Source organism: Nomascus leucogenys, chromosome 3 (assembly GCF_006542625.1).
Source record: "Nomascus leucogenys isolate Asia chromosome 3, Asia_NLE_v1, whole genome shotgun sequence".
In the NCBI taxonomy this organism is placed as follows: domain Eukaryota; kingdom Metazoa; phylum Chordata; class Mammalia; order Primates; family Hylobatidae; genus Nomascus; species Nomascus leucogenys.
The window spans coordinates 152,373,009-152,399,654 of NC_044383.1; the positions used below are offsets into that span (position 1 = coordinate 152,373,009).

The 26,646-nt window shown below is 47.1% G+C and overlaps 1 protein-coding gene and 1 pseudogene across 3 annotated transcripts in view; both read right to left on the reverse strand.

Moving 5' to 3' along the window:
• RPS6KA2 (ribosomal protein S6 kinase A2) overlaps nt 1-26,646 on the reverse strand; it is a 445,645-nt gene that overhangs the window by 266,744 nt on the left and 152,255 nt on the right. The gene's annotated exons all lie outside the window — the stretch shown is intronic.
• Nucleotides 23,692-25,618, reverse strand: LOC100594497 (annotated as a pseudogene).

The window sequence follows — 26,646 nt, forward strand, 5'->3', positions numbered from 1 at the left end:
GATGGGAACTTGGAGAACTTTTCTGTCTAGCTAAAGGTTTGTAAACGCACCAATCAGCACTCTGTATCTAGCTAAAGGTTTGTAAACGCACCAATCAGCACTTGTCTAGCTAAAGGTTTATAAACGTACCAATCAGCACTCTGTGTCTAGCTAAAGGTTTGTAAACGCGCCAATCAGCACTTGTCTAGCTAAAGGTCTATAAACGCACCAATCAGCACTCTGTGTCTAGCTAAAGGTTTGTACATGCACCAATCAGCACTTGTCTAGCTAAAGGTTTATAAACGCACCAATCAGCACTCTGTGTCTAGCTAAAGGTTTGTAAACGCGCCAATCAGCACTTGTCTAGCTAAAGGTCTATAAACGCACCAATCAGCACTCTATGTCTAGCTAATCTGGTGGGGACTTGGAGAACTTTTGTGTCTAGCTAAAGGATTGTAAACACACCAATCAGCACTCTGTGTCTAGCTAAAGGTTTGTAAACACACCCATCAGCACTCTGTCAAAACAGACCAATCAGCTCTCTGTAAAGCGGGCCAATCAGCTCTCTGTAAAATGGACCAATCAGCAGGATGTGGGTGGGGCCGGATAAGGGAATAAAAGCAGGCCACCCCAGACAGCAGGGCAACCTGCTCTGGTCCTTTTCCACGTTAGGGAAGCTTTGTTTTTTTGCTCTTTGTAATAAATTTTGCTGCTGCTCACTTTCTAGGTCTATGCTGCCTTTGTGAACAGTAACATCTCAGCGAAGGTCTGCAGCTTCACTCCTGAAGCCAGCGAGACCACGAGCCTGCCGGGAGGGATGAACAACTCTGCATAGAAGAAACAAACAACTCTGGACGCGCCACCTTTGTGAACTGTAACACTCACTGTGAAGGTCTGCAGCTTCACTCCTGAAGTCAGCGAGACCATGAACCCACCAGAAAGAAAAAATTCCGGAAACATCTGAACATCTGAAGGAACAAGCTCCAGACATACCATCTTTAAGAACTGTAACACTCACCGCTAGGGTCTGTGACTTCATTCTTGAAGTCAGGGAGACCAAGAACCCACAAATTCTGGACACAAAAGAAGACTTGGTGAGGCCAGAGGCACAGTTCAAACTTCAGTATAAGTTGCAGAATCGGAAAAGTTTCAGCCTTGCTGCCCCTCTCCTCCCATTTTTGACTCTGGAAAGGCCTGTGAGGAAGCTGTTTGGCGTACCGAGTGAGGACTGCTCTTCTTTAACAGCAGCCGCTTGTCTCTCCCATGTGTTCTCACCCCTTCTGCTCTGAATCAGGCTTTGTTCCCTAGTGAAGCACAAAAAGCAGGAAAGCAGGGAAAATTGGAGAAGGTGGAAAGGGTGGAGAGGCAGTGCCAGAGCACAGATCTAGCCACAACGTGTCCCCTCCATCGCCTTTGGAAAATGCAAGGAAGGATGTACCAAAACTCTGCAGCTTACAACACTGTATTTTAGAAATTTTCTGAGTTTAAGAAATAGATGCCGTACCCCAAGACAAAAAGAATAAGTGGGTTGCACAATGGACTTGTACCATTTCCTGATACAAATGATGCTCATTTCCCAAGAAAAATATGAGGCATAGCCAATGGCCTAGGATGCATAATTATAAACCAACTCATTGCTCCACTGGAAACCACGCCCTGCTTCTAGATTCCGTCTTGACATAAGGTCCAAGTTTCTCATCTGCACCCTCCACATGGCATCTCCTACCCCTAATTCCTCTCTGACACCTGCAGCCACTGCTGACCAGTGTGACCAGTGCTGAGCGGTGGCCCCAGGAAGGCTGAGCTCTCTCCCTGCAAGTTGCGCCAGGATTCTGTGCCCCGAAGGGAAAACTGTTCCTGGTGATTCCCATGTCCCAGTTCCTTCCTCTTGTGATTCCAGATCACAGGGCCAGGCCTCTCCCTGGATCTACCCCCTGCCACCTCCCCCGCCCAAGATCTTGCTCTTGGTGGCCTCTCTCCCAGAGATGAAAAGTCCTGTCTTGACCCTTGTGGTCCAGGGCTGGGGCCTGACCCCCACAGCAGGTGCCCAGAATGTTAATGCCACCATCTTTTCCTGTCCCCTGCCGGGAATGCCTTGTCCACCAGCAGCTCCTGCTGAGATCCCTTGATCGGCTCCTTCTGTGAGTCTCGACACCACCTACCACCGCACTGTTCTCCCACGGAGATGACAGACAGCTTAAGTTTTAGTCTTCTGATGCCCAGCAAGAATATACAAAGAAAACTGGCCTAACCAATGTATTAATAGTAAAATCTGGTTCATTCGTAAGTAGAGTTCTGAGGGTTTTCAGATGCTGCTGTGATGTTTAAGGTACAGGCAATTTACCCAAGGCATGTGATGTTGAAATATGTTTCAGAATAAACTTCCGCATGAAAATTACAGGCAATAAAATGTACCAGCTTTCTCCTTCTTCATTAATGGAGGAACATAAAAGCTCAATTAAAAATACAGACTCGAGGCGGGCGGATCACGAGGTCAGGCAATCGAGACCACGGTGAAACCCCGTCTCTACTAAAAATACAAAAAATTAGCCGGGCGTGGTGGTGGGCGCCTGTAGTCCCAGCTACTCGGAGAGGCTGAGGCAGGAGAATGGCGTGAACCCGGGAGGCGGAGCTTGCAGTGAGCCGAGATTGCGCCACTGCACTCCAGCCTGGGCGACAGAGCGAGACTCCGTCTCAAAAAAAAAAAAAAAATACAGACTCATGCGTCACTTAGTTGTTTTTAGTCCTTGCAATTTAATAAAACATTGGTATTGAGGTGTCATAGGAAAATGGAAAGTTATTGCTGTGTTTCTGGCTCAGTAGCCGTGTTTGGCTTACATCATAAATCCAGAGCCGTGGGGAGTGTCTTTTCCCTACTTCATCAGAGCTTAGAATGCTCACAGGTGGGGTCCGGTGTGGGCAGCACAGGGGAAGCATAGAGAGGGTGAGACAGCCCTGGGGAAAGGCAGGGGCAGGGAACAAGCTCTGAGGCAGGGCCAACATGTCAGGTTTACTGCTGAACTCCAGGGTCTAGAATAGCATGAGAGGGAAGAGGGACTCCATAATTAGCTGTCGAATAAGTGGAATCCCAAGAAGAAAACTGGGTGGGAGTGTGGAGATAAATACTAGCAACAAACACAAAGAAAGCAAGGATTGTTTCATAGCCGGGACAAGCTCATTCATTGGAAACCATGAAATGGAACCTGTCTCCCCACACCCAGCAAAATAACAGCCCTACTGCCTGTCCTCAGAGTGCCCTATGACCACCACCCACCTCAGTAAAGAGACAGCCCATGCATTTGACCACATCCTAAGCCCTTTTTCCTCCTCTCTGTTTCTTCTCAAAGGCCAGGTGATCATGTGGGTTCCAGCTTTTATGACCACATTCCTTAGACCCAAACCACGCTAGGTAAGTGAAGGCATGAATGAAGAAATGCAACAAGAAACTAGGGGAAGGCCTACCAGCTGATGGACATCGGATGGGTCTCGCCGCTTGCCCTCGGTGAAGCCCAGCCTGAGGCCACAGTTGGCAGCTGTGCTTCTGTGGGAGAAGATCCAAGCCCTGCCCAGGGGTCACAACATGCAACATGACTCCTTCCACAGGGCAGGGGCAACCCCTTACCATGGAAACACATGCATTTCCACGACAACTCATACCTACATGTGCCTCTGTGTTGGAGAGTATTGCATATTGCAGATGTCCAAAAGTGCACAAAGTTTTAACTTTATAAATCACATGAAGTGATGCTCTCCCAACTCAGAGTTACATTTTGGCAAGAGCCAGAAATGTAACAATGTATTCCCAAGCAAGCAGTGAGTAAACAGGAAGCAAAGTGTTTGCTCCCCAGGATCAATTATAATCTACAGACCACATTCCCTCCACTCTAGAGACCTAGAAATATGTTTTAAAAGTATCTCATTCGTTTAAATTATGACTCTTAAATTACTTTATTTGTTACTTGTGTGGCCATTTAAATAAGTCAGATTTTACTGGGAATAAATCAATGATTCATCTAAGGACAATCTATGACTCAAATATTTCCCTCCATTAATCAATAAATGTTCCTTTTCCCAATGTGCTTCCCCGCCAAGGAAATCAATGTCTCTGGATAACTAGGTAGGCGCAAATATGTCAGAGCACAGCAGACTGAGAACACAGAAGAGAAACACATCTGGAGCTTTTCGCATCCAGGGCCTCACTCCACCGCCGATACGCTGGTAGCTGATTCTTATCCGACCACACGAGTCAGAATGCACGTGGTGGGTGAGGCTGGGACAGCCTAGAGAGACAGGAGAGAGCAGCTAGCGAGAGGTCCTTGGGGTGTTCGGCAGCTATGGTCTCTAAGGTCCCGGCCCCCAGACAGGCCTACAACAGCCACGGCACCTCCGCTTCCCTTCTCAGGGCCCAGAGCCCACCAGGCAGCAGCAAGGGGCTACCGTGCAGGAGTTCATCTTGGACTCTGTCCCAGGCACGCTCTTGTAGGAACCCAAGAGAACTGGAGGAGTCTATAAGGAGGTGTTGTCATCTAGATGCAGCTGGGGACAGAGATCAGAAAACAGGGCCCAACCTCCTCGGTGAGGTAGGAGACGGGACTTGATTCTGGAGGCAGGGTTCAGACACTGGACCAAACTGAGAACCTGCTAACACAGGGACAGAGGTCAGGGGATGTGCCCATCAGTGTGCCATGTCAGTTTACTATTGCCATGGCAACACCCAAGCATTATCGCCCCTTTTCATAGCAATGACCCCACAACCCAAAAGTTACTGCCCTTTTTCTAGAAATTTCTGCATAAACTGCCCCTTAATCTACATGTAATTTAAAGTGCATATAAATATGACTGCAGGCCTGCCCTGAGCTGCTACTTTCTGCCTAGCAGGTAGCCCTGCTCTGCAGCAGTCACAGAGCTGTAACACTGCTGCTTCAACACAGCTGTTTTCTTCCACCCTACCATCTGCTTGCTCTTGAATTCTCTCCTGGGCGAAGCCAAGACCCTTTGAAGGCTAAGCCCCAATTTGAGGCTCACCTGTCCTGCATCACCAGGAAGACTAGAGACCAAAGGCGGGGTCTCACTGGGTGCAGTCATCCTCAAGCCTTCACCCTGCTCTCTGCCCTCCTCTGCTCTGCCCCAGAGGCCCCAGGAATCCAGCAGACTCCATTGGATGTATCCACAGTGCAGCTCAATCCCCGAAATCCTCACCTCCAGCCCACATCAGTTTTACCTCCCAACTTGAACATCTGTCACCCTTCCCCCCGAACAACTTGATTTGTTTTCTAAGAGAAATTCTGAACCTACTTGTTAATAATTAAATGCCCTTTCTCCTTCCTTCCAATTTATAGTAAGAGAATGTCTCACAAATCTGAAAAGCAGCAAGAAACATTGTGCCAGAGGAGGAGCTAGAGAGGCTATCCTTACTTGAGAGAGTGTGGTCCTGGGAGCCACAGGTGGCTGCGGGGAGACCCTTGCAGGAAGAGGGAGATGTCACCGCAGGGCGGTAGCTCCAGAGCCCTGCGAGGGCCAACCGGCTTCCATGGAAGCGCCCCAACCTCGAAGTCCCCATCCAGTGGGCGGAGCTTAGCACTGCAGGGAAGCTCAGACATGACCCTGATGGAGTATGGGTGGGTGTGCAGGCTGCGGGGACAGAGGCCGAGGAAAGCTCAGGCAGGACCCTGATGGAGTGTGGAGTGTGCAGGCTGGGAGGACAGAGGCCGTGGAGGGCAATGGTTAAAATGATCTGTTGGCCATTTCTATCACTGTCCATCCCACTTGTCCTCCCTCAGACACTCGGGACCAGAGTCCAAGGATCCCAGACCTCTGACTTTCTTTCCGCCCTAGTTTCTTTTTTTTTTTTTTTTTTTTTTTTTTTTTTTTTTTTTTTTATTATACTTTAGGGTTTTAGGGTACATGTGCACAATGTGCAGGTTTGTTACATATGTATCCATGTGCCATGTTGATTTCCTGCACCCATTAACTCGTCATTTAGCATTAGGTGTATCTCCTAATGCTGTCCCTCCCCCCTCCCCCCACCCCACAACAGTCCCCGGAGTGTGATGTTCCGCCCTAGTTTCATGGAAGCGAACTGATGGCTTCACAGCCGTGCATCTTTGAGAGTTGTTGGAATATAGTTTCATTCCCTAGGATTAGGGAAGATCTTGGATTTGAATCCATAGACTCTTCCTGAGCTCCCACTGCATCCCAGTGTTTGAAAGAATTCCTCCCTGTGCACCATCACTCTTGACCCTCACGACAGTTCTATGGGCATCAAGTTTCTTATGGCAAAGAGCCTTGTAGGACTGAGGTTCAAGCCGGGTTCACACAGCCAGGTGCCTGGTGCCCTTTCTCCCACCACATCTCCTACCATCTCCTTGCCGCCTTGCTCCCCGGCTGAGCTGGGTCCATGCCTGTATCTCCATGGTATCTACATCACTGCTTTTAACTTCTGCCATCGAGTGAGCCCGCAGACAATGCACCATGGTGACGGACGATGGGCCCATGCCCTAGGAGGGAGGGGGACAGAGGGCGAACGAAGGGGCCGAGACGAAGGAGCTGTGAGGTCTTTACATTCACAGCCTCAGGTCTTAGGGCTAATGAGAACGAATGACTGGGATAACCCAGGTGCCTTTCCAGACCCTACGGAAGGAGCGAGAATCTTATTTGGCAGTGACACCAGTTCTACCCCACAGAGATGGGAAGAGATCAGGACAGCATTGACCTAAGGGCCATCCTATGCTTACGTAAGGTCGGTCCTGCTGAGTCCTGCTGCTGGGAACAGGAGTCAGGGTGCGTAGGGCACCAGGCATGAGGATTTGTCACTGGGAACAAGGATGTGTGGAGACCATGCAAAGCAACCCGACCTCTCCTACTGTGGGACCCTGTGGCCCAAGGTTATCTCCGTGTCACCTGGTGGGCTCCTGAGCAACTTTGTGCTTTTTTGTGTGCAGGGAGGTGAAATGACCCAGAACAAACCCTGAAATCCAAGCAGGTTGGTGTGACCTTCTGAAACCTCTGATGCCAAACCAGCACCTCCCAGGTACTCTGGAGCCAGCACACATGCTCGGCGCCCAAAGCCATGTGGCTTCTGCTGACAGGCCCCGGCCCATCAGTGCATCTGATCCTGCAGCCCGTGTGGCTTAGCTTTCCTTCTCCCTCTGCCCCGAATTCCCCATCCCTCACTGGCCCACTTCTGCTCATGCTTCAGCCTCCTGGCTTCCTCTAGGAAGCCGCCTTGCTCCCCAGCTGAGCTGGGTCCATGCCTGTATCTTCATGGTATCTATGTCACTGCTTTTAACTGTGCTGTGTTTTGAGGACCTGTTCAGGAGCTGTTTCCTCCACCAAGCCAAGAGCACTCACAGCAGCACCCATGGTAGGAACTCTGTGCATACCTGGTGGATTAACATGTGCCAATTACAGTGGGGCCACAAATCCAGGACAGCACTACCATTTCTTTCGCCCGAGGTTTGAAGGAGAAAGAACAGGGGTGAGGGGAGAATAGGCTCAAGTACAAGTCCGGAGGGACTGACTGGGTGTGGGGCAGAGGACCGCTCTGTCTGAGCCCATTCTCCATGCTATTGAGATAACCACATGAAGACACAAGCCAACCAAGGCATCTGCCCTGCCTTCGTGGACACCTGCGACTCTGCCGGGGCCGTGGAGATCCAGGCACAGACAGCAACGCCCCAGCAACTGCCTCCACGGTCTCTGTGGGGAGTAGCTGCATCGTGATCATCGCAACAGCAGCCACCGCGGGCAGAGTTCCTCCTGCGTGCCAGGAGCCATGGCGGGTGCGATACCTGCCTCACTTCGTTGACCCTGACAAGGTCACCGGGCAGGGGATCATTAGACCCAAATTTCAAAGGAGGAACACAGAGCTGTAGTCTGCACTGGATATGCACGTGCTTAGGTGATTGATAGCGCAAGGCACCATTACTGAGTGTCCGTGGTGCTGTGTATATATTCACTATTGAAAGAACGACAGCGGCGCCTCCCTGCCTGTGAGCGTGGCCTTGTTGCTGTTCTAGTAGGCGCAGGGGGACACCAGTAGAGGCCAGTTTTACACCCAGAAGCTAAAGAAAAGGAAGAGGTGGTTTAGAGGGAAAATTGTTGACTGAAGAATTCAACTATTGGGAGCCAGCTGACTCCGTTCTATTTATTTTTCTATTAAGATGGTTTACTGAATTATTTGAATTGCAGGAATCCAGTCATTTTAATTTGCTCGGATGTGGCTTATTGAACTTTGATTTTCTGTGCTGAAGAGCAAACAGAACGTTCAAACAAATTTAAATTGGGCACGTTTAAATAAGGCGCAGCGTTGCGTCGGCGGCTCTGTGTGGAGCGTTATCAGGATTTGCTCAATGCATGTGCACAGAGATGCAAAATTGCCTTCACCAGAATCAATCTTGGGTTATGTGTGGTCCAAAGAATGCTTCTAAGCCCCCTGCGGTAGGAGTGAGACCTAGAAGATATGGGCAATGAGACAAAGGCCCCCAGACCACCACTGGGGAGGGGGTTCTGTTCACAGGACGGGGGAGCCTGCTTGGGAAGAAGCAGGGACAGAGCTGGGCTGCTCTGCATGACACAGCGGGACAGGGATTGGCTGGGAGGAGATGGAGTGAGTATTCAAAAGGCAGGAGGAGGGAGACAGGGCCGCAGACCTCAGGGTGGGAGGGGTGTGTGGGGTGGGGAGGCCCTGACGGGTCTCTGGAAGGCGAAGGAGCTGACAGGGCTTCCGGGTTCGCTGTGGAGCAGCTGGGGTGCTCTTTCGTCTGCTCTGCCTGCCTCCGAGGTCTCTGGGTGTCTCCCTTGCTCGCTAAAGCTTGTGTGTGGTGGGTCTTTGAGGGGGGACTTGAAAAAGACACAAGCTTTGCCACTGGGACACTGCACAGGGCCCCCGCCAGGGTCCTCGACCTCAATTTCCCACTTGTGTCCCACCTGCCCGGCCCCCTCCCCTCATCCCTGGCCTTGCCAGGGGCACATTTTTACCTCCAGTGCGGCTGCAGAAGGAGCTGGCCACGGGTGGCTGGGTTCACAAGTCAGGACCAAGTGATTAACCAGGGCCACGTGTGCCCCCTAGCAATGAGCAGAACCATGGAGCAAAACAAAATCACTGGGTTTGGAGGATGAAAGGGTGAGAACCAGGTGGCCAGGAGAGGGGCACACAGTGTCACCATGAGGAGGTGACATGATCCCCAGGTAGGGGGTGGGAAGGCGAGAGCGAGAGTGACAGCGTCAGCGTGAGGCTGGCAACAGACAGCGTTGAAACCACAGTTGTGCATAGGGGCTAGGACGTGCCCAAGGTTAGCCAAACAACAGAAACCCCGCATGGGGGCAGCCTGGGAGCCCTCTTTCCACACCTTCATGCTCACATGAACCCATGTGGGGCCATCTCCTGTCTCAGTTTCCTCATCTGCAAAATGAGAACGTAATTGTGCTCCTAAAAAAATCACAAGGACTAAGTGAGTTATTACACGCAACGAAGTTAGAATGCCCTCACCATGCACAGCCTGAATGTAGAGCAAGAGATTTCAGTGGAGTGGAAATAAATCCACCCTTGCTTCAGGGCTAACTTTAATAGCATCCCTGAAAACAAAGGAAATTCTGAGTACAACGGGAACCTCCTGCCGAAGGCCAGCCCTGAGCAGGCCCTCCCCACTCGCCCAGCTGAGCACGGCTCTGGCCGCTCTGTGCCTGGAGGCTGCGCCGAAAGCGCTCCCCTACCAAAGCCCTCGCTTTCTCAGTGCCGAGCCCCATGTTTCCATGTGGATTTACACCACTGCTTTACCCCTGCAGAGAAGACTGGTTTCCTGTCCCAAAAACAGAACTCGTGACCGAATTGACACCAAGATGAACTCAAGGCCAGGAGCCCGGGATGAAGGTAGCATCCCAAGGCATTCCTGCAGCGTTACCGGAATTCTCTGCACACAGGCACCTGCCACGGATATGTGTGCGTGGCTTCCCAATACGATACAAGAAAAAGAGTAGACATGCCCGCAGTGGAACAAACAATACATATTTAATTGAATGAGGAAATAAGTGAGGATCCCAAGAAAACGGTGTTGCTTAAACTGAGCATGGCTGGTTCTGGTTTTTAGAACCTCCAGGGGATCCTGGAATCTGCTTCTCCCCGCTGGATTCGTAGGTGTTGGGCTCTGCTGGCCCTGTGGTCAGAGGCGATACCCCCCAGGCAGGCCAGGGGGTCCTCGAGGGACAGGTGTGGGAGACTGAGTGCAGGCATCTCAGACAGCTGCTTGAAGCCTCGGGCATTTTAATAAATGTCCCCCTATTTCATAGGCAAAAGTTTGGTGCCCCTGAACAAAACCATCCAACTGCAGCTGAGTGAAGACAGCACTGGCGGAAGCAGCTCTGTGCCCATGAGGGTTCTGCTCTGCAAGGCTCTGTGCACACACCAAGGACACCAGGACCAGAGAAAGCCACACGAAAGTTTTAATATTCGGCCCTCAGGCCAAGTGGCAGGAAGCAAAGCTGAGGCCTACCCGCCTCACCAGGAGGCTCCTGGTCCTGCTGCTGCGGCCAAGGAGTCCACACTGCGTTCCCTCCCCAAGGAGGTGGCAGAGCTGCACGGTCCCGCAATCCCGCCGCCTGGCTCCGGTCTAGGGATTGGGTGAGGGGCTCTGGGAGCCCTGGAGGTGGCCTGTCAGGGGAAGGACCAAGCTGAGGGGTGGAGGGAGGAGGGTGAAGATGTGAGGCTGCTTTGGGACCACATCACAACCCACGAGTCTGATGTGAGCACCCAGCATTGGGGTGATGGGGTCTTTTCTCCCACAGCTTTTTTACATAAATCCACTGCTCTGGGAGGGGAGTGTCCAGCTGTCCTTACATCCAGAGTGAGTCCTCGAGAGCGACCATTCAAACCTGTTCATTCCACACGATCAGGGCTAAATTGGTCTATTCCGTGACAGAGCATCCTAGCCCCAGAGGCAACACAGAAATACAGACATGTCAGCACAGAAAGGCAACAGGATTCCCACCAAGTGTCTATCACAAGATCAGACAGTCTGAGCTACCTGCATGGTTAGAATTATGCCTCAAGGTGCCCAACAGCTTTACACAGTTCTCAGGATTCTTCGAAGGGAGAAGAACTCCCTCTATGAGCTCGAAGACACGCGTTGGAACTCCAGGCATCCTCTGACACCTCGATGCTGCTCTGCGAGCCTTGGTTTTCCTCTCTGTGGATGGGGACACGTCCGCTCCTTGGGGGCAGGAGGGGACAGTGGCTCAGCTCTGCCGCTCCACAGTGAGACTCCCTGGGTTGTGTTCCTAAAAGTCCCTTCCGCTAGATAAGCCTCAGTTTCCTCAGCTATAAAACGGACGTGCACCATCTGTTTAGCAAACACTGCCCCTGCACTGTGGCAAGTCCTAGAAGCAACTTGTTTCAAATTTAAATGGCCACGTGTATAAATAAGAACCATATGCGTGCGTTGAAGACACAGATCTGTTCTTCTCATTTTTTCTCAGGGGAAATCTCTGACCACGGAGACCCTGAACAGGCATGCTGTGGACAGGTGTTTACAGGGCTTACTCTGTGGCATGCCATCTTGATTATAATGTTTTATGAAGGACATTAATTACATGAAAGCATTAAATAAATAATTAATGTGATCATCAACAGTAAACAGCATAATAATCAACAGCACGTAGTCCATATAATATATTCTTGATGGTTTTAAACCATAACGAAAATAGAAAATAAAAAACTGTAGGTTCTAGAAGATTCAGGCGTTGCCAACTCATCCCAGGAGACCTGCGCTGTGTCGTAATGTTGCTTCTCCTTTTATACCTGACTCTGCCATCTGATTGCCCTGAAAATTACGGCCCCAGGTTCCAGCCTCCACTAAGAGTGCTGCCAGGACTTGACCTCAGGAGTTCCTTGGATTCTTTCCTTCTCTGTTTTCACGGCCCGCATGCCAGGTTAGGCCCTCCTCATCTTATGACTCACTCACGCTATAACAACTTTCAAAACGATTTCCTGCTTTTAATCTCTCTCCACTCCAATCCAGCCTGAGACCTGCCAGGCTATTCCCAAAATAACTCTTCTCGTGTGTCACTCCCTGCCCCAGGCGCCCGACACCTTCCCCGCCAAGCTCTCTGTTCCCCTGCTCCTGGCTCTCCCTCCTGCACACAAGCGCATCTCACCTCCTGGTTTTCAGGGTACTGTGCTCAGCCGGGGCCTCCCCTGCTGCCCTGTTAGAAGCCTTCGTCCCTCAGAGTCCAGGGAGCTCCAACCCTCTCCGTGATGGTTCTTAACTTTACTCCACATTTTGACATGATTTATCTGCACCCCACCATTAGTACCATGTGTGCCATGACATACGTGACATTTTCTAAGGCCCCTATCTAAATATTTCATCTTCAAAAGGAGTGGAGGCTCCTTTGGTTTGAGGCAAAAGCATGTTACAAAAGAACAATGCTAACTAGATTGCAGGCATTTATGTAATGATCTATTTATCCATCTTCTATACGCTTACACAGGGGAAAGGAAATGAGAAATTGAAATGCCAACAAAAGAAAACAAAGACCAGAATGAGAGCTCAAGAAGCACGTGAGGCCGGGAGGAAGCCACACAGGCCACAGGCTCCTGGGCAGCTATTCACCGTGTCCCAGGAGCAGTCACCCATCAGCTGAAATCTTCCCTCTCTCTGGAGTTAGTTACAGGTCAGGGCGTCCTGTGTTGGGGGAAAAGAACTGCAGATGCACAAGCATGCATTAAAATTAAATGACATTGAAGAGGAAGAAAAAGAGAAGTGGACGTGTGGGTTCCCCTCCTCCCACAAGTGTCCCCTGTCAAGATGTGTTGTCTTGAGAAGATAAAATAAGGGAAGAACAGAAGAGTAAAAGGGGTAAAGTGAGGCGACAGAGAGAAAGGAAAAGTAAGGAAAGAAGTAGTCAGAAAAAAATAAAAGAAGCAAATAGCACTCATCCTCCTACCTCTGCTCAAGCTATAAACTAAAATCACCCCCTACTGACTATGTGCCCAAGAAGAAGGTGCTGTGAGAAAAGTGTTCTATCGAACCCAGGGACCAGCGTGTGCAGAGATGGATGATGGAAACCCAGCCACGGCAAACTCAAGGACAAGCGAGGATAACACTGGACGGGGAGCAGACGCTCTGCTCTGCAGAAAACTCTTGCAAGCCAAAATTTAAAGATACACACGAACAAAGTAGAACAAAGTAGAATAAACAAGGACAGAAAAAAATGAGAAAATTGGATGCTAAAAAAATCCTACTCTAAGTTGCATATTAAGTAAAATATTAAGAAATGAGGGAAAAAAGTTACAAATGTCATCCGTTATTATGCCAAATAATAACTAACTGGCCTGTTTGGCTTCCAGAGAGGATCAGGAACCATCTTAAAAACAAAACCAAACAACACAGCAGGCTCCAAAGTGCTTTTTAACAAGGTAAACAAGGGTACTTACTAACAATATCCCATAGAACTTAGAGAAGGCTTGGCGGAGGAGAGAGAGCATGTCGCCTAAGTTAGAAATGATGACGATTTTGGCCGGGGAGCCACACTGTCTTTCTCTTCAAGCATGGAGCATCTCAGTCCTCCACATTTCGGAGAGCAAAGCTCCACGGGAGTGTGTAAACATTCAGGCTAATTGTCACTCGGGATCATCCGAAAGTCAGGAGAGGGCAAGAGGCAGTTGATTGCAGCAAGGATATGACAATGTCACTTTTAGTAACTGACTCAGTCCAACACCTCAGAGTCAAGTGCTTAATATAGGGCTACTCTTTCCATTGGGTGGCAAGTTTAGCGAAATTGACCACCTGTTCCCTTGCAAGTCTGCCTGTCTCCAGCCTAAATCAGAAGGAGCGCCTGGCACCGCAGCTCGCAGGAGGTGCTGCAGCGATTGGATTTTGCCTCCTATCACTGCCTGTGAAATCCAGATGTTCTGGGACCTTCTCCAGTCCTGAGAAGGCTGCAGATCAAGCTGCTAAACACACGGAAGTGATTCTTGTTGTTTTTAATATCCTTAGTTATGTGTCTTTTCTGGAGATTCTATTTTTGTAAGTTTAAAACTCTGGTTTCCTTGCACATCAGCAGGGCCTCTACTAAAGAAATGGAAAAAAGGAGCGTGTGAGCCGTGCACGCAGAGTCCCGCGGCTCCATTGCAAAGCCCCAGGAGGACTCCCTGTTCCATATTTGTGGACCGCTCCAAGTCCACTTAGTCACGATCTCTTGCCCAGTCTGTGGCCAGGGAGATCTAAGGTATACTCAAATTGTTCATAAAATGTCTCCAGCAGTTTTTTAGAAGGGCTGCACCATTAATATCCCCCTTCCCCGCAATGTAACATGATGTTGTTTGCATCCTTGTGAATACAGTGTGCCCACCAATTTGAAACTCTAGCCGTGTCCACTAGGTTTTCGTCCTGGGCTTTCCCAAACAACAGCTTAATTGGAGTCAGCAATTTGAGAGAGAAAGGCCACAAAAATAAAAGCAATTCATAACAAGTTCCACTCACCAAGCTTAGACACACCCCTTAGGCACAGGTTACTCCTGTGGTTTGCTGGTGAAGGCCGGAACCTCACCTCTTCATTAGACGTCTCTCTGTCCCCTACCTCAAAGAAATTCCTCTCTCCCTTAACGATGATTCTCACCGTTCTGTTAAATGACAAAATTGATAAAATGTCTCTACTGTGCATTGTCTGACATTGTAGCTCATCAGGAATTTATGAGTCATTTTTGATAAGAGGATAATGAACCTCTTTATGACTGGGGCTCGCTGCCCGTATGTCTCCAAAGGGCTGGATGGTCCACATGCCCTCCGCCTCCCACACAAGGAGGTTATTTGCCATGTGGATATCCAGAGACTCAAGAAGGAATTTCACTTGGCAGATCATTTGACCAACACAGGAACCGGCTGCTTTATTTCCTGTTGAAGCACTCACCTGGGCCACAGAGGAGCAGGAATTAGACGGCCTGGCTGGCACTGCTCCTCCTTTAGGGGAACTTGCTGAGAACATCCCATATTGTTTGGAAGACTCTGTAGTCTCTTTCTGTTCACCCCTCTCTCCATTCACGGTCTTCCAATACAATACAGTCACCACTCCGATGATTCTTGATTCCTTAACTAAATTGTGGAGAGATTTCTAGTAACCTCCAGGATAAAAAATGTCTGAAACTGCCAAGAACAAAGCCTGGCCCCAGAAGAGTTCGTCTAATACTTTTTGAGGCTCTGACCACCTGGTAACTGGGCAGGGGCACTGCACTCCGAAGTCGCAGTTGCAGGATCCAGGAAGCTGATGCAAACCTCTCCCTACGTGGTGAGAACCCTTTACCTTCCCGTAGCTTTAAATATCACTCGCATTCTGCTAGAGCGATTCTGCGTCTCTAGTTGAATCTACTGTTGTTGGTGGGAAACATACCACAAAGCATAATTATCTGAGCGACCTGAGCACTTACTGCGTCCTTCCATGTTGAGAGAGAAAGAGAGTAATTCATTCATTTAAGAAATATTGATTGAGCATGCTTGCTGTTTCATCATCTAATGTATTTACCATTCCTCCCAGCTGGGTTTTAGATACCAATGTGATCCATATGCTATTTGCTTACATAATTCTGCTTGATCCATTTATTCAATAAATAGATATTAATCACTTAGGCTATAAGATCAGCTCTGGAAACACGGTGGTGAGGAAGAGAGGCTTGTCCGGCCACTAAGGAGCTAATATTCTGGTGGAGAAAATGTCACTAAGCAAATAACGACATAGACAAATCTATGAATACAGTTGATATGGCTGCTGTGCTGCGAGTTGCTACGTGAATGGACGCAGGAAGGCTTCAGCCCAGGTTGGAGAGACAGGAATGTCATCTCTGAGAAAAGGTCACTAACTCTGAAACCCAAAAGGCGGGTCCAGATTCTCTAGGAAAAGAGAAATGTGCAGAGCAGCCCACACGAAGAATACCCAATGGCAAAACAAACACAACACGAACAGAACAACCCCCAGGAGCAAACCCGGAGCCAGAGACAAGCGCAGTGTCATTAAGAAGACCCACAAAGATGTACATGGCCAGAACTGGCCAGAAAATGGGGTAAGCCCTTGTTTAAAATTTTGAGCTTTATCCTAAGTGCAATGGAGGTCTTGCAGGGTTTTAATTAGAAGAATGTATTTTTCTGATTGTGTCTTTTAGACTGGGTTCCCCAATCCCCAGGTCTCAGACTGGAACAGGTCCGTGGCTTGTTAGGAACCAGGCTGCACAGCAGGAGGTGAGAGGCGGGCAAGCGAGCGTTACCTCTCCAGCCTGAGCTCCACCTCCTGTCAGATCAGCAGCAGCACTAGATTCTCATAGGAGCATTAGACTCTCATAGGAGCTGGAACCCTATTGTGAACTGTGCATGCAGAAATCCAGGTTGCACAGTCCTTATGAGAATCTGATGGCTGATGATCTGAGGTGGAACAGCTTCATCCCAAACCATTTCCCCTCCCTGCACTCACCCCTCTTCCATGGAAACATTGTCTTCCATGAAACCGGTCCCTGATGCCAAAAAGGTTGGGGACGGCTGTTTTAGACTGCACAGCAACTGACTCTGATATGGGGAACAGCCGGAGTGGGATTAGCAGCTAAGAGGCTCCAGCGGCTCTCCAGGAAACAATACGCTGTCGCCTGCACTTAGGCTGTGGGGAGAAGCAGCCCCACGTGAGATCTGGGTGGTGGGCCATCAGCTGGGTGGGGACTGAATCAATACGGGGGTGATCAGAAATGAGAGATGGGAGATGCTCATCGGAAACCTGCATAGGTAGATGGAAATGCGTCATTTGTATTCAGATGATTTCTCCAAGTTTATCTCTATCCCGGACTTATCTTCCAAGCTTCAGACTAATATCTGCACTCTCTGGTAGAAACCTTTTTTCTAATATTCCCCAGGAAACTCAGTGAACATGTCCACAGTTCAAATCATTGCCCCTGAACCATCCATTAAAACAAACAGTTCCTCCCCCATTTTTCCTTAACCTAGCAAATGTTCATCAACTGAAATGGTCCATTTTCTGCATCAACTTGACAGGGCTGCACGGTGCCCAAATACTGGTCAGGGTTATTATGAATGTGTCCATGAGGGTATTCTGGGAGAAGACGAACGTTTAAGTTGGTGAATGGAGTCAAGCAGATGCCCTCTCCAATGTGGGTGGGTCTCAACCAATCAGTGAAAGGACAGAACAGAAAAGCCAACTCCCCCACAAGTGAGAGGGACCCCTTCCCACCTGGCTGCCTTGAGCTGGGGCAGCAATCTTTTTCTGCCTTTGGACTCAACCTGAAACACCAGCTCTTCCTGGGTTTTGAGCCTTCCAGCTCTCAAACTATACCATTGGCTTTCCTGGTTTCAGGCTTTTGGACTCAGACTAGAACTTACACCTTGGGCCCTCCTGGGACTTCAGCCTGCCAACTGCACAGATCTTTGGACTTGTCTGCCTCCATAGTTGTATGAACCAATTCCTTACAATAAAATCTGTGTGTGTGTGTGTGTGTGTATGTGTGTGTGTGTATTTGTATGTGTGTATATATTGTATGTGTGTATATGTGTGTGTGTGTGTGTATACAGATATAGATATAGATACATATCCTATTGGTTTTGTTTCTCTGGTGAACCCTGACTAATACACCAGCTAAAGAAGAAATAATATTGTCTAGGGAGAAGGTAAAGTTAGAAAAAGACTCATATAAACTATAGGATATCCCCACATTGTAAATAAACCATAGTGCAACCCAAGAAATAGAAATGAGAACGGAATTTGACCACAAATCAAGTAGGCTGGAACTGTGGCAGAACGTCCCCTGGGCATGCAGCCACCTGGCTGGAGATGGAGACTACATTTCCCAGCTCCATTCTGCCAAGTGTAGCCATGGGGCTAGGTTCAGATCAATGGTATATGAGGGAATCGATGAACTCCCAAGGAATCTCCATAAAGATGAAGCCACTATCCTAGACTTCTTCCTTTTCTGTTTTCTGAAGGCTGAAAATCAATTTGAAAATGACCCAGTTTAAACTCTGCAAACAAGAACCACACCCTAAAAGATGGCGGAGTGAGAAGATGGAGGGAACCTGGGTTGCTGGATGACCTGGTGGAGCAGAGCTTCCACACCAGCCTGGACTGTTCAGCTCCGGGCCGGATCACAGGAGGGAGGCTAATATCTCTCCTATTTAAGTCCCAACATTCTGAAATCTCTTTGCTACAGTGTTTGGCTTGTACTGAACTGAAACAGACATGGAAACACACACACTGGACTAAGCAACATGGATGGATGGCCATTTCCTCGACTGGAACAGAAGGCACGTCTGCCTGCTCTGCTCACTTCTGTAGCCCCAGAGAATGGGGCAGGATCTGGCACGGGGAGGACTCAGTGACTGTGTGTGGAATGAATGGATAGTGGAAGAAATGCAGACTGGCACTAGAAGGATGTTGAAGAAGTGGGGAAAGAGTCGATAGTTAAATCTCTTTATAAGGATTTGCTGTGCAGAGAAGAGAGTGACTGTAAGGACTGGGGTCCGGGTGGGATTCCTGTCTGTGCCGTGCAATGGGCATGTGTGTACGTGGGTGACATAGGAAATGCTGGGGCGTATTTCCACAAAAATATAAAGACTCCAACAAGAGAAAGGACTGCGACACAAAATAGAGTGTTGTAAATTTCCTGGTATGTGTAGCAGGTGAAGTACTTTCTTCATATCACCAGAAGGGAAGAAGAAGAGGATGGGTGGGCATACAGGAAAACCTGTTGGGTCACAGGCAGGAATTTTAGGATGTATCTGAGTGATGACTCTTAAAAAACTTCTGTCTGGTGGGAAGCAAGGTCAGCCTCTGGAGAGAATGCTGGCCAGTGGAAGTCAGGCTGAGGTCAATGGAGAAGGTTTAAAACAGTCATTGTGGAGTGAGAGCAAAGTGAGTATAGAGCTATGGTCAGAATAAAGGGAAGTTCTCAAAGGCTGATGAGGTTGGGTACCATGCATTTTTATAGTAACCATCTGCCCAGTGTGTGTCTTCCCCAGGAACTGTCAGGTATTAGACAGACATGAAGAACAGGAAACACTCGACTTCTTCTGGGGCTGCGATTTTCCCCAATGATCAAAATTAAAAGACTGAAGGGCAACTTCCATTGAATATTGCAATAGAGTAGTTACTGCCTCTCTGTTGGAGAGGGAAGAAGCTGCTGGCAGGAAGGGCTGGTGGACGAGGTGGCAAACTCGTCAGCGGACAGGAGGTTCTGATGGGACAGGCATCTGCACTGTGGCTTTTTAACCAGCCTGGTGGGAGGACGGGAAATGGAGGCAAGAGAATGTGCTCAATGATTTTGTCAATTAGAAGTGATTAAGTTTCCAGGATGACAAAGTTTAGAATGACGGCTAATTTGGAGTAGAGAAAAACATCACTGGAGTTGAGGAGGCAGAGGAACGAAGAGGTCAGGTGGTCAGATGTGTTTTTCAGGAGGATGTGGAAGATGCCAAGTAGATAGCAGGCATGGTAGTGATGAGGAAGACTGGCATGGATTCCAGCAACCCCTATGAGTGCACCATAGTAACAGGTGGAGTAGACGACAACTAAGAGGAGAGGAGGGGCGGCGTCATCAGATTGCATGAGATTTAAAGAAGCAAATGTTTGTCCAGCTAATAGAAAGGCTGTGGTCAGAAAACTACCTGAAGAGGAAGGATGACCTGGCACTCAGGTCTCAGGGGCAAAGAGAGAGCAAATTGCTTCCACTTGAGAGGATCACAAAGGAAGTGGGTTCTCAGGAGCCATCAGATCCTAGTTAAGGCAAGCAAGAGGAATCTTGACAGAAGAGTCAAAGGTAAAGGCTGATCAGAGAGAGGGATGGCCAGCAGACCAGTGCTTGGGAGGGCAACTGGAGAGACAGGCCTTGAATGTGTGGAAGGAGGTTGTCCCTTGAGTGGTGACCAGGACAAAAGGGGAGGCCAGCTTGGTCGACTTTGCTCTGCTCATCTTGCAGGAAAGCACCCAGCCAGGGACACTCTCCCTTGGGTTGATAAATTATTCAGACGGCTGGGACTCCATCTTTTATCCCTGGGTAACCAGTTGATAAAGACACCCTAGTGTATTTTCCTGACAGGCTGCTGAGGTTAACGAGGTCAGTCTGATACGGCTGGATCTTTATCAATCCATCAATTGTTTCTTTTGTAGACACACGTAAGCTGTCATTTTAACCAACTCTTGCTGAGAATAGATTCTTACCAAGAATGACCATCAAGTCCATGGCTTTGGGACGTGCAGAAGGTATTGCATTCTGGCTTTTCAAACTGGGGCCTCATTCAGCCATCTACAGTCTTCTGATATTTTTACAGTTCACAAAGTCATGGATTGAAATACACAGCTACTCAATAAGGAGACTTGCCTGAGGCCAGGGGACTGGAACCACAGTGAGAGCAGAAGAGATGTTTCACATTTATAGGTTCTACTTTCTCTTTATGATTGTTGCACTGTGTGTTCCCAAAGCAGGAATGCTGGGAGGCCTGGAATAGGTCTTCTGAGTCCTGGTTCTGCCACTTGCTAGCCCTGTGACCTTGAGAAGCCCATGGGGACCCCAAGCGCTGTAATTTCTTCATCCAATGAGTGGAAGTAAGCCCCTGACACTGCTTACCTTACAGGTTGCGGCTACGGCTATTCAGAGATGAGTTGTACATGAAATACATCATGATTCCATGTATATACGAGGCACTAAATCATTACTGATATTTTATTGTTCAAGGTGTAACATAAGACAACATATATATTAACCTTAACAGTTAAAAATTTCTTTGGCCTAAATTGGGGCTGATGATATCTGATGCTATAGTTAGATGTTCTTTCATGTTCTCTCATCAAACACACGCTTTCACCCTGGTGTGTTTGCTTTTCACCTTTTGCACGTGTCCTTTTCAAAACTATCCCTAGGAAGCTGCTGGTTTGATTATATTGGGTTTGTATTGGGTTTGTTAGAAAGTAATTTCTCCATTTTCCTTTTCAATTAGGACTACGTAAAATCACATCATCTGAAGTGTGTGCTAAGAACGTCCCTAAACCCTTGTGTGATATTTCTCCTTCTGAGCCTTGTGCTTGCTAATGCCTGCTTTATAATACCTTCTCCCTGAAAGCTTGGGATCCATTTAACTCTGCCTCCCTCTCTCTTCCTTGATGCGATTGTTTCCTTCAACTCTTCATATGCCTTCCTCCCGACAATAAACCTCTCCAATTTCCTTTCTTAGAGGCTTCCACTCCAGGGTTCAAGGACTTTCCCGCAACTGCATGCCTTCTTTTAGAGGAGAAGGAGAAGGAGAAGGGGGACGGGGAGGGAAGGGGAGGGGAGGGAAGGGGAGGGAAGGGGGAGGGGAGGGGGGGGGAGGGGGAGGGGGGGGGAGGGGAGGGGGGGGAGGGGGGGGAGGGGAAGGGGAGGGGGAGGGAGGGGGAGGGGAGGGGAGGGGAAGAGGAAGGGAAGGGGAGGGGGAGGGAGGGGAGGGGGAGGCAGGTGCTGCACACAGCACAATTGGGTCTAATTCTCCAATATATCTGTCCCTTTTGAATTGAGCTAACTTTTCTTTTTTCTTTTTGCACCTAAATGATGAAAAAATTTATTCTGCGTCAAAATATCTGGAAAATGAAGCTGCATTTGGGGGACATTATACATGAGGAGTGATCCATATATGGTGAGTACAAAACTCAATTATAGAACTATTTCTTAGCTAGTACCAGATACTCCAAATTACAAATGCTTAAGTAAAAGTAAAATATGATTTGCCATATCTAAAGGCTAGAAGTGAAATATGACAAAATTTAAGCCAGCAGATATAAATGCAGCACCTATGTATATATTTTTACAAAGTCAAATATTGGGGAAAAAATCAAATATTGAGAAAAGCTCTGGCCTTAAACACATCTCACCTGAAATCCAACCAGAAAGCCAGTCCATGATTTTAGCCATTTTAATTCATTGTATGAAAAAAAAAATTATGAATGCTAGGAGAATCCAGTGAAAAAAAGGGCACTTTTTTGGGTAAAACTACAAAAAAAAACTTGTTTTCTGAGAACATTAAGGAAAACACTTTAAATCATTTTCAAAATGTCTAATTGATACGATCTTCAGAAAAACATTATCTAGTCCGTATAGAAATTCTTCTTGAAATAAGAATGAGGCAGAGTGATTTTTTTAAAGGGTTATATATACAAGTCCTTTAGATCAGTGTAACATGGCTGTGATCATCTTACAACAAAACTCAAAATCAATTCAGAGAGCAGCGTGGCCTTGGAGACCAGCCACACCCAACACAATTGTACATACTGGGCTTTGCTGTCAAGTTAAGGAGTGAGGAAATGAGTTCCGTATCAAAGGTCGTATGTTCTCACAGTCATTCAAATTACATCCCAAAAACTTTTCTTGTATTCTCTATCTTTTGACTTTTTTTTTCAAAGAACTGATTGCACAGTGTACAGAAATCCTGCTATACTTTACTACTTTAGGTGGAGTCTAATTTTTTTTTTAATTTATCAGTGCTTAAAAATCTCCAAAATAGCTTAGTGAGGCTCATGACAGTGCTGGCCACATGGAAATGTTAGCCTTTTGTTGCCTTTAAACACTGTCACACCATCTATGACTGTCCCATTGGTCTGAAGTGTACTGGCAAACTAAACAACCTGTAAGACAAGCTAAAGCTTGCTTTTTGCCAATCAGTTGAAAGTCCTGCATCTCTTCACTGATTCGCTTTCTTTAGGTATTGATATCAAAAGCACAAAGCATTTATTATGCATTCAATCATGTCGCTAAACAAAAAACTGAAGTCTCCTGAAGCCATTTAAACCAGCTGTTCCAAAATCTCCTGACACCACCTTGTTAGTACCATCAGAAACTTTCTCAACTATAAATGAAAGAATAAACGGTAGTGCTGCTCTCCAGATATAAGGCACTGCTCCATATCTTTGAACATTTGATTTGTTTTTAACTAATAACTGTGTCAAAAGCCTCAAAAAACCCTGAAATTAATTTTCCAGCTTTACTGTCACCAGCCAGAAGTAAAATTCTTAATTTGCCTGTTAGCTGATTGCTGTTAAATTTTAAATTTATTTTTTAAAAAACAGTTGGACTTCCATCATTATAAAGTATATAAAATTTCCAAAAAAAAGGAACAATTTTGCTTTTCTTTGTATTACTGAATACCTGAGGTAGTTGAGTGAAAATGCATGTTTAATACCCCTGTCAACACCATTCAGCACTTCCCTTAGGTTACTCATGTTAGCGTTAAGTAAAAATAAAACTGAGAACAGTTTTTCTGTGCTAATGGCTTAACGTTTAAGTTCCTGTGATAATTATTCTGATCCAATTTTAACAATTGGATTTAGGAGCAATCTACTTGATGAATTTAGTGAAAGCATCATTAAGCCAGTTTCTGGCATTATGGGGGAATATTAAGAAGAATTAGAATATTTGTTATACTGTGAGACTACAACAAAGGAAAGTGCAGAGCTCTTCTCTTTCCCTCCCTCCGCCACCCTTTTTTTGTGTGTTTGTTTTAAAGCTGGGTGTCATACATTTCAGAGAGCATAAAGTATACATTCTCACAGAGACAGGAGTTCAAAAGTTGCCTGGTCCTCAGAAACAACTGGCTAGGTAAAAACTTGTGCATGTGATTCTGGATAGGGGGTCGGTGCCCATCCGTTGGTTAAGCAATCTGTCTTTGGTTTGGCATCTGCCTCTGTGGTGGGCTGGTTCCTGAGCCTTTACTTCTGTCTTGACTGAGGTGGTCCACTTTGCAGAGCCTTCTGTTGTTGGTGCTGCTTTACCTGAGTCAGAATTTCCTGAATTTTTCTCTGGGCAACCTGGCAAGCATAGAAGTGACCAGTTATTTTGACAACCACTTGGTCATTCTCATCAGGTGTCTGGTCACAAGGGACAACAACTTCTGCACTTGACAAATTCTGAAGTTCATTCACCGTTTTGCCTCCTTTTCCAATAACTCTGCCAGCAGCAAAGGATGGCACTCTGATATGAGCTTCAAGTTTCACCTCTTCTTTAGGACTAACAAAGTTTTCTTCTTTAATTTTTCCATAATTCTTCCCTGAGCCTTGAACTGAGCCTCTGGTGGTCCAGTGATAATCACCATCCTCACTTTAGCATCTGGCGCTTCCCCTGGAGCAATCTTAATTGAAGCTCCAGCAAAGCGAGAAAGCTGCTTGATGTGCTGGCCCTGCTTGCCGATGATGGCACTGACCGATAGAGCCGGGATAAACAGATGAACGGTCTCCGTTTCTGATTGCTCAGACTGCAGGGAGGTAGGGAGGAGTCATGGCTGAAGAGGGCTGAGGTGGGAGGTGGCATCCCTGAAGTGGGTGGTAACAGACCCAAGGCGTTCAGATTTAATCCAGGAATTCAATGTGCTTGAAGAGTCATAGAAGCAGTATCATTTTCCTAAGACTCCCTGATTTTCTTCATGATCTCTTCCTCAGCTTTGGCACGTGTCTCAACATTGCCTTTAACTGTAATGGTGCGTTCTGGATTATATAGCGTCAATTCCTGCAATGGAGATATTGTGATTTTAGTGTCTGTGTCTTGCTCAATTTTTTTGAGATTTCTTCCTTCTTTACCAATAAGATGGCCAACAAAGTTATTATGAGCTAAAATCTTCAAGGGGATCTCTTCTGTGAATTTTATATCTTGAGCTTTCTTGTGCATAATCTCCAGAATAGACTTACAAGCCGCAGAGGTGCCTTCAGGAGTAAAGAGGATAGTAATCGACTTCTCAGCAGCCCCTGCATTTTCTTTACGGTGGACATCGATTTTAGACTGGGTCTGTTTGGTGATGTTCCGAATGGTGGCACCTTATTTTCCCATGATGGTTCCAACAAATTGGGTGGGAACCAGCAGGCGCAGAGGCAAATCACATGGTTTCTGCTTGGACACGGATCCTGGAGACCCCTGCCTTGAGGAGCCCCTCTGCCCAAGCCCCCGGCGACCTCGGGGCTGCAGCGAGGGGCTTTGCTGGGCGGCCATTTCATCAGGGATATAGGCTACTTTCAAGGTGAAATTCTCTAACTGAAATCCATTCAGTTTGTCTAGAGCTTGTCTAGCACTTGTCTAGCTCGGTCCTTACTGGAATAGGTTACATTCCACAACTGCAGTTTCCGAGTCAGTGTTCACGTGCGCACAGCTCTCCACCACTCCATACTGGACTAGTAAACCATCCAGCACCTCCCACTGTAAGTGAGGCGGGGTATTTCGTATCTGAAGTTTCCGAATCCTTTGCCTTTTGGGGACCGAGTGCTCAACTTCTATGGGTTTCCCTTGCAGTTCTATTTTACCTGAAAGCGCCTCGATGGCCTTGAGGGCCCAGCTCTCGTCCGGGTAGTCCACAAACGTGTAGCCAGTCTTCACCAGGAAGGGTCCCTACACGGGGATCTTGGCGTCCTTGAAGATACTTTCTAGGTCCGAGGGGGCGGCGTTCTCGCTGAGGTTTCCGATATACAGTTTGTTCATTGTGAAGAGTGGTTGTTTAAACAAAATTAATGAGAAAAACGAAAATTAAAACCACCCACTGTGATGGATGGATCCAGCTGGTTTTGTTCCCCTCGTCTTCTCGCCTTTAAAACACACAAACACAGTAAGAACCAAGCACAAGAACGAGGAGAAAAAAATCAGATCCGAGGCTTGTTTTTCCTTGTCTAGATATGTTTTAAAAGAGAAAGAAAAGAAAAAGTCTAGCTACAACCCAAACGCATCCACCAGTCTTGAATTGAGCTAACTTTTCACAGTCATTTTTTAACCATAATGCTCATCTACCAAGCAATACAGGGGAAGTCGTGTTCATCACCTGTTATAATTTTATTACCTGCAGAATGCTTACTTGTGTATGGATGTCAATGGCTACATGTATTGATTAAAACTCCCTTCCCAATTATGTTACTATGGGAACAGCTAGACACATTTCCAATGTTAATTACCTTTTGTTACACCTGGGTCACATTAGCAGTCACTTTGCATGGGAGGGGTGCTCGCTGTGTTTGGATTGGCATTCTGCCTCCTACACGGGGTTCAATTGACATTAGCTGAGACTATTTTCTAATTTAAAGAACATGCATATTGTCTTCATTATTAAGCCTAGAACATGATTTTCTCAGGTTGCCACATCAATCGGATAGAGATGCCGTGTAGTTTATAATCAAAGCTAAGGCAGCTCAGCAGTGTGTTACATCTAAGAGGCTGACATATAGGAGAGATGTCATTTCCTTCTTAGTCTCCATCACTAAAAATATCTTTTTTTCTTCTGAAGTGTTTCTCTTGGTTGCTCAACATTTCTTCACAGAAGGAATATAAAGGAAATAAAGTGATACATAGCAGGTGCAATCACAGAAGCAGGATTTTGTTTAGAAGAATGCAAGGCTGCATTGACTGTGATTACAATTCAGAAGAGCTGCAGGTGCCAATGTCCTTTCTGCAATTCATTAACCTTATATGTACCTTTCTACTTTAAGGGATTTTTTTCCATTCAAGAAAAAAACAAAAGGAGAATGGAAAAAATTATAGAAATATGAAATGGGATTTACAATGAAATATAATAATTTGCCTATTTTTCTCAGGTAACATATTTTATAAGACAATTTCAATTCTTCCAGCTGTTGTCTTCAGAAGAGCTTAAATATAATTCTGAATATTATTTTCATTTTATAAGAAGATATTGG